Raw genomic sequence first — 12,396 nt, forward strand, 5'->3', positions numbered from 1 at the left:
AGTATACTAAAAATCTCTCATTGATGACTTCATGGAGTTTTAATGCAAATGAAAAACATAGTAGTATGGTCCAAATATAATACTCTGTACCCTCCCAAAATTTTGCTCTTTCACTGAAACAAATTAATACACACCTATAGTGTGCTATATAGTATCAACATTCGTCAGAAATATTTAACCAATTCTATTTGATTGTATTGCATAATTTAATTCTTGGGCTTCAAATTCTACTGATTCAACTTCAAAAATATCTTAAACTATACTTCTCCTGTATCTCTGCTATTGGAGAAGTAAATCCAACTCATCAACCCTCTCAAGACAGCATCATTTTCATACTATACCCATCAGGCTATATGATAAGATTTATTGCTCTCCAACCCAAATCTCATTGTATTACAGTAGATTAAAACCTATTGTTGCTTCTGTACAACCAAAAAGACAAAGTCTAAGCTCCTTACCTTTGCAAAAAAGCCTTTCACAAGCTTTAAATTCAATTCTGCTCCTCCTCACCCTGTGCAGTATTCTCGAGTCTCATTATACTTATTTGCGTGTGTCTGGTCATGTTCAGTTGCTTAGTCGTGTCTAGCTCTTTGTGGCCCCATGGACTGTAGCGCACCAGGCTCCTCTGCCCATGGAGTTTTCCAGGCAAGAATACTGGAGAGGGTTGCCATTCCATACTCAAGGGGAACTTTTCCACCCAGGGATCAAAGTCACATCTCTTGCATCTTCAGCATTGGCAGGCGGAATCTTTACTACAGTGCCACCTGGGAAGTCAAATTATTCTTGAATACATAGTAACTTTTCTTTGACTTCACACATGCCACCTACTTCATTTACAATGTCCTCTCCCAACTTCTTTACTAAAAAAATAAAAATAAATTTTCCTATCAAAAACAAACTCAAATTTTACTCTCTCCTCCAAATGTTTTGTTATTGGATGCTTGTAGTAAGTTATGTTAAAACAGAGCTGCTTTCGAAACAAGAAATATGTATTTTTTGCTGCACTGTGTGGCATACAGGATCGTAGTTCCCTAACCAGGTATCAAACCCATGCCCCCTGCAGTGGAAGTGAAGTCTTAACCACTGGGCTACTAGGGAAATCCCAAGAAACATTTATAATCTCTTTGTTTCTGTGATCAGGAATTTGGACGGAGCTTAGCTGATAGTTCCAACAGAGGAAATCTCAGGCTGTCAGGATGCTGACTGGAGCTGTCCTGATCTGAAGCCCTGACTGGGCTAGAGAATCTCCTTTCAAGATGGCTCACGCAATGGCTCTTGGAAAAGTCCTTTTTGGCTACTGGCAGGATGCCTCAGCTCCTCACAACATGGACCTCTCCATAGGGCTACTTAAGTGTTCAGACATCTCAACATGGCAGCTGGCCATGAGAAACCTGAGAGACGGCAAGAAGGAAACTAACGTCTTTTATCTATCTGACCACATTTTCTTCACAGGAAGTGAATCACTAAGTCCTGATAATAATCATGAAATGCCTTCACCTTTGCAGGGAGGATTATCAAAGAATTTAGACATGTTTTAAAACAATCGCAAAAGGTTTCCAAAATTTCCCCAGGAAGTCAGCTGTTCTTTCTTCTCTTTTCCCTAGTTATTTATTTTAGCTATTTTGCAAAACATAATATATTGTCTAAGGAATTTATCTGAAAAGATACTGTGAGGCTTTAATACATAAACATTAAACTTCTATTTTGCTATTTCCACATGTGGAAATCCCAAGACTTCTAAAATTAGATAGTTAAAAAATAATATAGCGATAACTGGCTAGTAATTTGGCAGGATAAAACTGTAACTCTATATTGTCCTTTATATAAAAACAAATTGCAAGTGGGTTTAAGATTTTTAATTTTTAAATAAAACTATAAATGTATCAGGAAAATATGAACAAGCATTTTTTGTCATCTCGGAGTAGAAAGGCCTTTTGGAGAATGACATAAAAGCCCAAAGTCATAAGGAGGAAACTGATAAAGATGACTACTTAAATAGTAACACAGCTGTATAGAAGAAAAAAAAGATTTAAACAAAAAGAAAACAGAGAAACAGAGAAATATTAGTAACATATGAAAAACAAAAAATAATTTTCTTAATAAATATAGAGTTCCTTAGTGGTTCAAATGGTAAAGACTCCACCTGCAATGCAGGAGACCTGGGTTTGATCCCTGGGTCAGGAAGATCCCCTGGAGGAGAGCATGGCAACCCACTCCAGTATTCTTACCTGGAGAATCCCATGGACAGAAGAGGCTGGTGGGCTACAGTCCAGCATAGAGTTGGTCACAACTGAGAGACTAACACTATAATAAGAAAAAGTGTACAAATGAGCAAAAGGACTTCTATTCCAAGAAAGCAGAGTACAGGCTACAATCTCGACATTCTATAACAAATCCAAAAATGTATAAAATAATTTTTAAATGCTTATATGTCCTTAAAAACACAAAGGAAATGCTCAGTGTACCATAACTATGATAAACCTTTGTATATGAGTTAGAATTAGATTTATTTGTGGGTAACAGAGGTCTAAAATAGCAGTAGCATAAGTGAGATTACATATGTGTGTATGTATGTGTGTGTATGTAACACCTATGGAAAAACCTGAACAAACTTTTTGATCAACCCAATACATACATATACACATATACAAGCAAGATTATACCAGAGATCACACAAATACAAGTGATGCACCCACACACAGACACATTTCTCTCACATAAAAGCCCATGGGTAGAGCACAGGGACAGTAGGGCAGTTCTACCAAAGTCTTCATTAAACTCACCATTCTGTCACACTGGTGTGTGGCTGTAATTCTTGTGGTCTCAGTTGTCAGCTAGATCTCTAGCCTTGTCTCCATTACAGGAAGCATCCAACAAGGAGCCATTGACTGAAGAAAGTTTCTAAAAACAACCACATGCATTTTTGCTTACATCTCATTGACTAGAACTTTGTAATAAGATCACATTTAAGCAAAAGTAGTTTGGGAATACAGTCTTCAGTTTGTTTGTTCAGATACCCAGCTAGAAATCAGGGATTCTATCTTGTGAGAGAAGAAGAATATATATTTGGAAATGTGAGCAGCTTCTACATTCACTAAAAGTCAAAGATAACAGTGAAAAAAATCTCAGTGTAAAACACTTCTGAAAGTGAGAATTGAAGGACATGAAGACTGAGATCATCAGAAGCAGTCTATATAAAATGTCCATGAGCTCCTGGACTAACCCTTGAAGCTGCCCAGTTCTTTACCTTTCCATACTTTCATCACTTACTCTTTATAGACTGTAAGATCTACCCCAGTATCAAACCAGTGGATGATGATCTTTTTCTCTCCCTTAAATTACCCAGAATCAGTTTCTTCTGCTCTCAACAAAAATAATCTCAATCAATATATTTCAAGATATCTATTCCAAAATTTTCAGTCAAATGCACATGCATACACACACACACACACACACACACACACACACACACACACACTGGACGTGTCTCTTGAGAAATAAAGGTGAGGTTGTGTAGTTCATTAGCAATCAACTATTTCAACAAAAAAGGGCAGATTTCTCTTCATCTCATTTCATCCTTCTGATTATCACCTCAGGGGTTCAACAGGGGTTCCAAAATATTTAAGACTAATTCATTCTGAGTTTCATGTTTTAAATTATATTATTTCCCTACTTAAAACTCTGGGATAAATCTCAATCATTTTTCTGGAAAAAGTCCAAACTCCTGATCATGACATAGAAATCTCCCTATAACCTGGCCACAGACTAATCCTCCTCCTCTTCTGTGTTAATTTGTGCAATCTGTTAGTCAACACAATTATTTACTGACAGCCTACTGTGTGCCAGCCACTGTTCTAGATGCTAGATATACAGTCAGGAATGATATTTAAAATATCTACCAACTAGTATAAGAAGATACCAGCTGTAAACAAGTGATAAAGCTTTACCAAGGTGTATTATCAGAATACCAACCTGAATATATCAATAAATACATCAGAGCCTCTACCTGTAAAGAGTTACATTCTTTAAATGGGAAGAGAGACAATAGATAAAACACTAAACAAGTTATTATGAAAATTTCAAGTATGAGTATAAAAAAGAGAAAATGTCATCTAAGGAAGTGACATTTGAGTTGAGATGTGAATAAATAAGATGTAATAGGTTGAAATATGGCCCACACAAAACGTATGTCCATGTCTTAACTCTCAGAACTTGTAAATGTTGACTGTGTTTAGAAAAGGCGGCATTATGGATGTGATTAAGTGAGGACCTTGAGATAAGATTATCCTAGACTATCTAGGTGGGCACTAAATTCAACGACACTTGTCTTGTAAGAGAAAGGCAGATGGAGATTTGAGACAAAAAGGAAGAGACAGAGACACACAGAGGAGTAAGTGATGTGAAGACTGGGGCAGAGACAGGAGTGATGCAGCTGCAAGTCAAGGAATGCTGGTGCTGCTGCTGCTGCTGCTAAGTCGCTACAGTCGTGTCCGACTCTGCGCAAATGCTAACAGTCACCAAAAGTTGCAAGAGACAGACAGTGGATTCCTCCTGTCCTAGTCAACCGAGGTGGCCATAACAAAACACCACAGATTGGGCAGCTTAAACAACAGACATGTATTTACCAGAATTTGAAGGCTGTGAAATCCAATATCAAGGTGTTGGCTGATTCACTTCCCCAGTAAGGGCTTTCTTCTTGGACTCCAGAAGCCCACATTTTCTGTTGTTTTGATTCATGGTTTGTAGTAATTTGTTGCAGCAACCCTGGGAATCTAACATAGAAGGCAACTTTAGAGAATCTGAGAGAAGCATATTTAGTCAGAATGAGCAGCAAGTGAAAACTTCCAAGATCATCTATAGAGAATATACCACTAATCAAAGCTAATGAAAGAAGATTTGGGGGAAATATGACATATCTGTAAACATGCCATTTTTCTCCAAGGTAATCTACAAATCCAATGCTGCTCCAATCAGTGTCCTCAAAAATTTCTCACATAAAATTACAAACTGATTTTAAAATTTATATGGAAGATCATAGCCAAAACAATTCTTAGAAATAAAGGACTATAGGTATAATATTTGCTTGACATACATTGTCTTATTATAAAGATATAGTAATTAAGAGAATGTGATATTGCTATAAGGAGAAACAGATCAAAAGAGCTTAATTTCAAAACCTAAAAATAGACTTCTATTTATACAAACATATAAATAAACAACAACAACAATACACACACACATATACTTGAGAAGTCCAACAAAGATGGCATTTCAGTATAATCCTCCTTTCCTTTCTTAGTAAACAGTAGCCCAGGGAAGGTTCACAGAGGGAGTCATCCTTCCCAGATACAAGCAGGAAGGGATGCTCTACCTGAAGAGAATTTTTAAATGACAATGACGCTGACTGAAAGCTTGCCTGCTGTTTACTGCTACCATGTGCTGGCAAATTAATGTCAGTGCTGAAATTCTCCTGCCCCAGGAGACCACTCCCCATTGCCTTCCCCCTAAGTAGGCTGCTGCCCTTTCACGCTCTCCTCTCTGTAGGCACAGCAATGGAATTTCTCAGTTCAGTTCAGTTCAGTTCAGTCACTCAGTCATGTCTGACTCTTTGTGACTCCATGGACTGCAGCACGCCAGGCCTCCCTGTCCATCACCAACTCCCGGAGTTTGCTCAAACTCATGTCCATTGAGTCAGTGATGCCATCCAACCATCTCATCCTCTGTCGTCCCCTTCTCCTCCTGCCTTCAATCTTGCCCAGCATCAGGGTCTTTTCAAATGAGTCAGCTTTTCGCATGAGGTGGCCAAAGTATTGGAGTTTCAGCTTCAACATCAGTCCTTCCAATGAACACTCAGGACTGATCTCCTTTAGGATGGACCAGTTGGACCTCCTTGCAGTCCAAGGGACTCTCAAGAGTCTTCTCCAACACCACAGTTCAAAAGCATCAATTCTTCAGTGCTCAGCTTTCTTTATGGTCCAATTCTCACATCCACACATGACTACTGGTAAAACCATAGCTTTGACTAGATGGATCTTTGTCGGCAAAGTAATGTCTCTGCTTTTTAATATGCTGTCTAGGTTGGTCATAACTTTTCTTCCAAGGAGCAAGCATCTTTTAATTTCATGGCTGCAGTCACCATCTGCAGTGTAATTTCTGACCCTGTTTAAACACAGCAGTCTGCCTGCTCTGTCTCTAACTGAAGCTGCACACAGGCAAGCTAACAATTCCAGTTTAACGTTAGTGACTGCAAATCTCTAAAGGGCACTAAACATTAGTAACTATTTTAACTACATTTTCTTTGAATACTTGCTTCTCCCACTATGCAAAATCACCACATTACACCTTTCTCTTTCTTCTCAAATCTACAGCCCCCCACCTCTACCATTCTGCTCATTATCAGCTGATGACTGACTCATACTTCACTGAGCAAGTAGGACTGAGATGAGAATTTCCTCATCTTCTACCATCAAACATACCATCTCTACGTCTGAAGTCTACCTTTCTGCCTCCTCTTCCAATAGGCGAGGTGTTCCTGCTCCTAAATGCTTCTCCACTGGTGCTTTGGGCCACATTCCTATCCCCACTTCAAGGACTTTAAGCACACTCTAACCTCCTGTTATTCAACTGATAATGTTAAATAGTGAAAGGATGGTGATGGATGGATCAGTGCATCATTTATGGACGAATCCATAAATGCAGAGAGAGAAAGACAGATTGAATTACGTTCCCATGATCACACCTCCTCAGAGCTGTAAGCCCTCCCCTCATTTTTTAGTTCCTTTTCCAGTAATACTTCTCTATGTTGATCTCTAAAGTCATTCTCTCCACTTCCTCACTTCTTAGCTGATCATCAATTTGATCTAACTGGATCTGGTCACCACTATTCCACAGAAACTGTTGTAAGTAAGATCACCAAAGATCTCCATCATGTCCAAACCAATGTGACTTCCCTGCCCTTATCCCACACTCCCCACAGCGCTCAGCTACTTAGGACGCCCCTCTCCTTGAGACGCTTCCTCTTCTTGTGGCACCACGCTGTCTGGCACCCTTCCTACCTAACCAGCTGCTTGTTCTCAGCTCATCCACATTTTTTAGATACTGTACACCTCATTCTCACAAATCTCCCTCTCCAAGTCCACCCTCTTCCCTGAACTCTGAAAGGCATTTATTTCAGAACTGAACTCCTGATTCTCCTCCATCCAAGTTCATCTACTATGTTTACCCTATTAGCAAATGACACTGGAGACCACCTAGCGACTCAAGCCAGAAACCTAACAGTTACTTTTTATTCTTTTTTTCTCATACTCCAAATTAAATTGTCTCACACCCCATCAACAGTCATAACTCCAAAATATATTTTAACACAAACCATTACATTCTGTGAATTAAAATTCATATTTTATGGCAAGACAAGAAAAATGTAAACATAAAACTTCTTCTCTGCCCTTTGGTCTCCTCTCTCCCCACACTGTGCTTTGTGTATCTGCATTATGCATTGACCAGACCTTCCTCCTTCATCAGCAGGAATACCTGCTCAATCCTGAAAAGCAACAGTCTCTAGCATCAACAAGATAAATCCTTAAAAGGCAGAACTGCTTCTGATCTTGTAAGGGGTCACATGACTCACCAGGATGACACTTAGAGCTGGACTATATAAAATGTCAATAATACATCATTTGATGTACAGGTTTCTGTCTCAAAAAAAAAAAAAAAGAAAGAAACTTAATTAATTGTGCCTTGATTTCTAACTGGCAGAACAGTTCTCAGAGTTTTCTGAGATGCTCTTCCTGGTATAATCCTCAAATTTGACTCAAATAAAATTTTCCATTTCTTTCTTAGATTGACTAATTTTTCATTGACAATACCATTTCTTTATTGTCTAAGTCACCTTCACTTGGGCTACTAAAATCTCCTCCTGCTTGCCTACTCATCATTCTTGCACCCAAAATTCTATATTTCATAAAAAACAAGAGTAGGCTTTTAAAAGTGCAGATCAGATCACGTTGCTCCCCTGCGGAAAACTCTCCAATGACCTTCCATTACACCAAAATAAAATCCAAAACCCTCGCGGCAGCCTGGAAGCTCCTCCCTGTTCTCTCTCACCACTCACTACACTTCAGCTATACTGACCTTCTTTTTCTGGATGTTATCAAGACCCTTCTCCTTAGAAGAAGTCCACATCCTAGTGTGCCTGGGTGGTCCAGGTTTGCATCTGTTACCCTGATGTCCTACTCACTGTGCATTTGTCCCATATTTGTCTTTTATTTTAAAGCCAAGGCTTATTAATAGGTACATTAAAATAAGCCCGGATAGGTTTAGTAGATCTTCACTTTGTACTTCCAGTTACCACCCTGGGCTTGTCTACTCGTGTGTGAGACACGTGAGCACTGCATTGAGTTCTCACTCTAGCAAACCAGTTACACCTGAAAGTTGACCTCACTGAGGATCCTGTTTTCCAGACCCTTTACAAAGGAAAAGGAACAACCAACCAGTGTTTCTTTCTAAAACAAATTACATGGGGACACGAGGCCAGGGAGAGCGAACTCCTGCAGTCTTGGGTGGTAGCAGGAGATGCAGTAACTCTCTCTGCCTCTAGGATCTGAAAACCAGAAAGAGACAAAGCTTCACCTCAAAGTGCTAATTCTGTTACCAGCCAGTGGAGCACAACCTTGGATGACATCCTGTGGACCAGTGGACTTGCATGTCTCTGGGTGTTGGAGTCTCAACACCCATAAACAAGCAAGTCCAGTAGCATACTTCTCAGAGGTAACTGTTTCGCCAGGATTCAGAAAGCTGCAGTGGATCAGATGGGCAGCAGACCACCAAATAGTGACCGTTACCCTTTTTTTGGTGCAAGTTTGGCTTTGGGGAGTGCTTTGGAGCTTCTTCTTGGTCCAGCCACTGAACTGGCTATCACTGGCTGTCATATAAAATCCATTTTCCCTCACACATCACAATTTGACTGAGAAATGGTTCGTTCTTGCTACATAGAATAAGAGAAAATAACACTCCAAAATGACTATTTTTTTTGATTTGCAGTCAGCTCATGAGGCACCCACGTATTGAGGTTTTTCACTTTTTCAATTTTCACCTTTCCAAATGACCATAGAAAGGTCCACGTTGAGTTACTGGGCAACTTCTCATGTAGTTGTAAGAAGATCAGCTTCAATGATTGCTCTCAATTGGTCATTGTCAACTTCCAATGGCTGGCCACTAAGCTCCTCATCTTCAAGGCTCTCATTTCCTTTGCAAAATTTCTTGAACCATCACTGCACTATACGTTAATTAGCAGTTCCTGGGTCAAATGCATTGTTGATGTTGTAAGCTGTCTCCGCTGCTTTATGACTCATTTTGAACTCGAATAAGAAAATCGCTCGAATTTGGTTTTGGTCTAATGTCATTTCCATAGTCAAATACATAGAAAATAAATAGCAGGTAATAATTCATTAGCAAAAACACAAAGCAAGACATGTGCATTAAAATGATGTATAACGTAACCACATTTATTTAAGAATGAATTCCAATATCAAATGGCAAAGTGCAACAATGCAAAACCTTACTTTAGCACCAACCTAATAATAGGTGCAGTTTTTCACTCTACTCTGGATCATTTAACTGAATAGCTGGGTCTCCAAAACACATAATAAATCTGAGCCCACTCACTGCCTGCAAGGTAACTCCTATAGAGCCTGTGACACCTTGTATATTCTGGGTAAACAGTAGCTAGTAGCTAGGATCACTGATTACCCAAGGAGTACCCAGACTATGTTAGGCTCCTAGAAGTTTCCAGGAAGTTACAGACCCTGATTTATACACTCTGAGAGCTTACATCCTACTTGGGTTATAACTGGAATACATGTGAATCTGGCAACAAGAGTCAAAATGAAAGTAAGCTCAAAGTAAGTAACCCAACAATAAATGCTACAGGAGTTCAATGAAAGGCCATTATTTTAAGCTGGATAATATCTTTTTATGTAAAAATTAATGAGTTCATGATGGCAATAGGTTATACAAGTCTCAGTCAACAAAAAATAATACTAACACATCCTAAAAAGAAGGTTGTAAGTACTCAGAACAAGTTGAGTATTTGCATTTATTTTCTTTTCCTCTAAAAATAAATAATTTACTGTTGTAAGGTCAATTAAAGTATATACTGGAAAAACAGTAGGAACTTAGAAAAAATAAGACAACCATCCACACAGCACCCACAATGCTACATGTACCTCAGTAAACTGCTCTGGCATACAACCACACAGGACCAGAAGCTATATGACCAATATCTCAGAGTAATAAAACTTGGGGATGCTAATTTATATAAACCAAGCCTATAAGAGAGTAATTGTCCATGGACCACTTTACATAGAGGAAAGTAACTTCAGCTCATCTAAATTGTGCACTTTTGCACACATAGGGAAACAAAATCTTCATATGACCTTGGTGAGGATGGACCCAGAACAGTGGCAGCGCAGTGAATTTTATGATTTCTGCATGTTTGATGACATTAGACCTAACGGCCTTACAGGTCCATCCTCTTAATAAGGAAAGAGTCACCAAACAGCCCCATAGCTGTTTGAACACCTAGAACACCCAGAATGTGGACTGGCTCACAGCTGACATTCGGTAAATATTCACTGAATGACTGAATGAATAAAAGTTCCCCTAACAGTACTTTGATAATTGTTGCCAGACTTGACTTTCTGTTTTTCTACAATTTTTCCTGAAATGTTCTAAATTGCATTATTCCAGTCAACATGTTTTTAAAGATGTATATTAATACCTTTATTTCTTTATAGTCAAGATTCACAGGCTAGAAAGTCAGTTCTTTTAAAACAGGGTTACTCAAACTCAATGTTATTGACATATTTAACCAGATAATTCTCTGTTGTGAAGAGCTATCCTCTACACTGTAGACAGTTTAGCAGTATCGCTGGCTTCTACCCACTGGTGCCAGTAGCTCAGGCACGCGCACACATACACACAGTCTTTCCTGTGTTTCCTATTAATATTTACCTTTGCAATCCAAGATTATGTTTTGTTTCTTGTTTTTGAGGTAGTTCATTGTAACGAGACTTATGAAAAGAAGACTGGTTTGGGGTGGGGTAAGGTAGAATAGAAGGACTTTGAGAGAAAGAACAATTGCTAAGAATAGCTAAGTTAATCAGAAATGTCCCCAGGCATTGTCAAATATCCCCTGGGGACAAAATTAACCAGTTCTTTAAAGTAACATCTCTCTCTTATCTATTAAGAACTAATTTCAGAATTTAACAGTCAGAGACTACTGAATCTTCACTGCTGTGTCTCTTGAGCTTCACCCTTCCTCCAGGTACTGCCCAGACCACCAGACCATTACATAGATACACCACCTACAGTGGGATTTCAAGGAAGAAGGAAAAGAAAATAATCCAGAAGGAAATTAAGTCCCTCACTTCCACCTACCCAATCCAAATGCACTCAGCCCTCCATATCCAAGGGTTTCATATGCACAGATTCACCCGACCATGGACTAAAAATAGTCTGGGAAAAAATTTCCAGAAAGTTTCAAAAAGAAAACCTTGAATTTGTCAGTCAGCAACTACTTACATAGCATTTACATTGTATTAGGTATTATAAGTAACCTAGAGATGATTTAAAGTATACAGAAGGGTGTGTACAGGTTATGTGCAAACACTACACCATTTTATATAAGGGCCTTGCATATCTTCAGATTTTGGAATGAGGGTGCAGGGAGGTTCATGAAACTAGTCCCCCCCTACCCTGCAGGTATGAGGGATCACTGTATTGCCAAGGGTCCTTGGAGATACAGTGAACAAGAATGCCATTTTGTCAGTTGAGTCTTATCAACACACTGTCAACTTCCACACAACACAAAATTTGGGGAAAAAATACAAGAATCAAGTACCCTCAAAAAGATGAAGTTTGACTACAATGACCACTCTCCCAACAAAGACTGGTGTGATTATCTCCAGCTTTCTTTAAAACCCAAACACTTCTGGCTTAGTTATTGGGAAGAATGAAAAACACTAAAGAATTTTTTAAAATTAGAATTCTTGACTCACTGATCCTAAAGACAAATTTATGAAACAAATATAAGCAATATAATATGACTTTTTACAATGTAAAGTGTTAGTCACTCAGTTACATCTGACTCTTTGAGACCCATGGACTGTACCCCGCCAGACTCCTCTGTCCATGTAATTCTCCAGGCAAGAATACTGGAGTGGGTTGCCATTCCCTTCCCCAGGGAATCTTCCCGACCAAGGGATTGAACCCAGGTCTCCTACATTTCAGGTGGATTCTTTAACATCTGAATCACCAGAAACATGTCAAAAGCCTATTAGTTTATATAACCATATTTTACAAATATAAAATAATATAGCACATATTAAATACATAAGA

The 12,396-nt window shown here is 38.9% G+C and overlaps 1 long non-coding RNA gene across 6 annotated transcripts in view; it reads right to left on the bottom strand.

Moving 5' to 3' along the window:
* Positions 1 to 12,396, bottom strand: part of LOC145506221 (uncharacterized) — a 527,653-nt gene that overhangs the window by 371,401 nt on the left and 143,856 nt on the right. For 4 of the 6 annotated variants that reach the window (XR_014053639.1, XR_014053637.1, XR_014053636.1 and 1 more), the window contains 4 exons: positions 4,626 to 4,772; positions 2,784 to 2,901; positions 2,229 to 2,304; positions 459 to 764 (listed from right to left, as the gene is read on the bottom strand). This is a non-coding gene — a long non-coding RNA (uncharacterized LOC145506221). The remainder of the gene's footprint in view (positions 1 to 458; positions 765 to 2,228; positions 2,305 to 2,783; positions 2,902 to 4,625; positions 4,773 to 12,396) is intronic. The other 2 variants (XR_014053635.1, XR_014053638.1) reach the window with 1 other exon arrangement.

This window comes from Giraffa tippelskirchi, chromosome 5 (assembly GCF_054371585.1).
Source record: "Giraffa tippelskirchi isolate mGirTip1 chromosome 5, T2T-mGirTip1v1.2.pri, whole genome shotgun sequence".
Taxonomy (NCBI): Eukaryota; Metazoa; Chordata; class Mammalia; order Artiodactyla; family Giraffidae; genus Giraffa; species Giraffa tippelskirchi.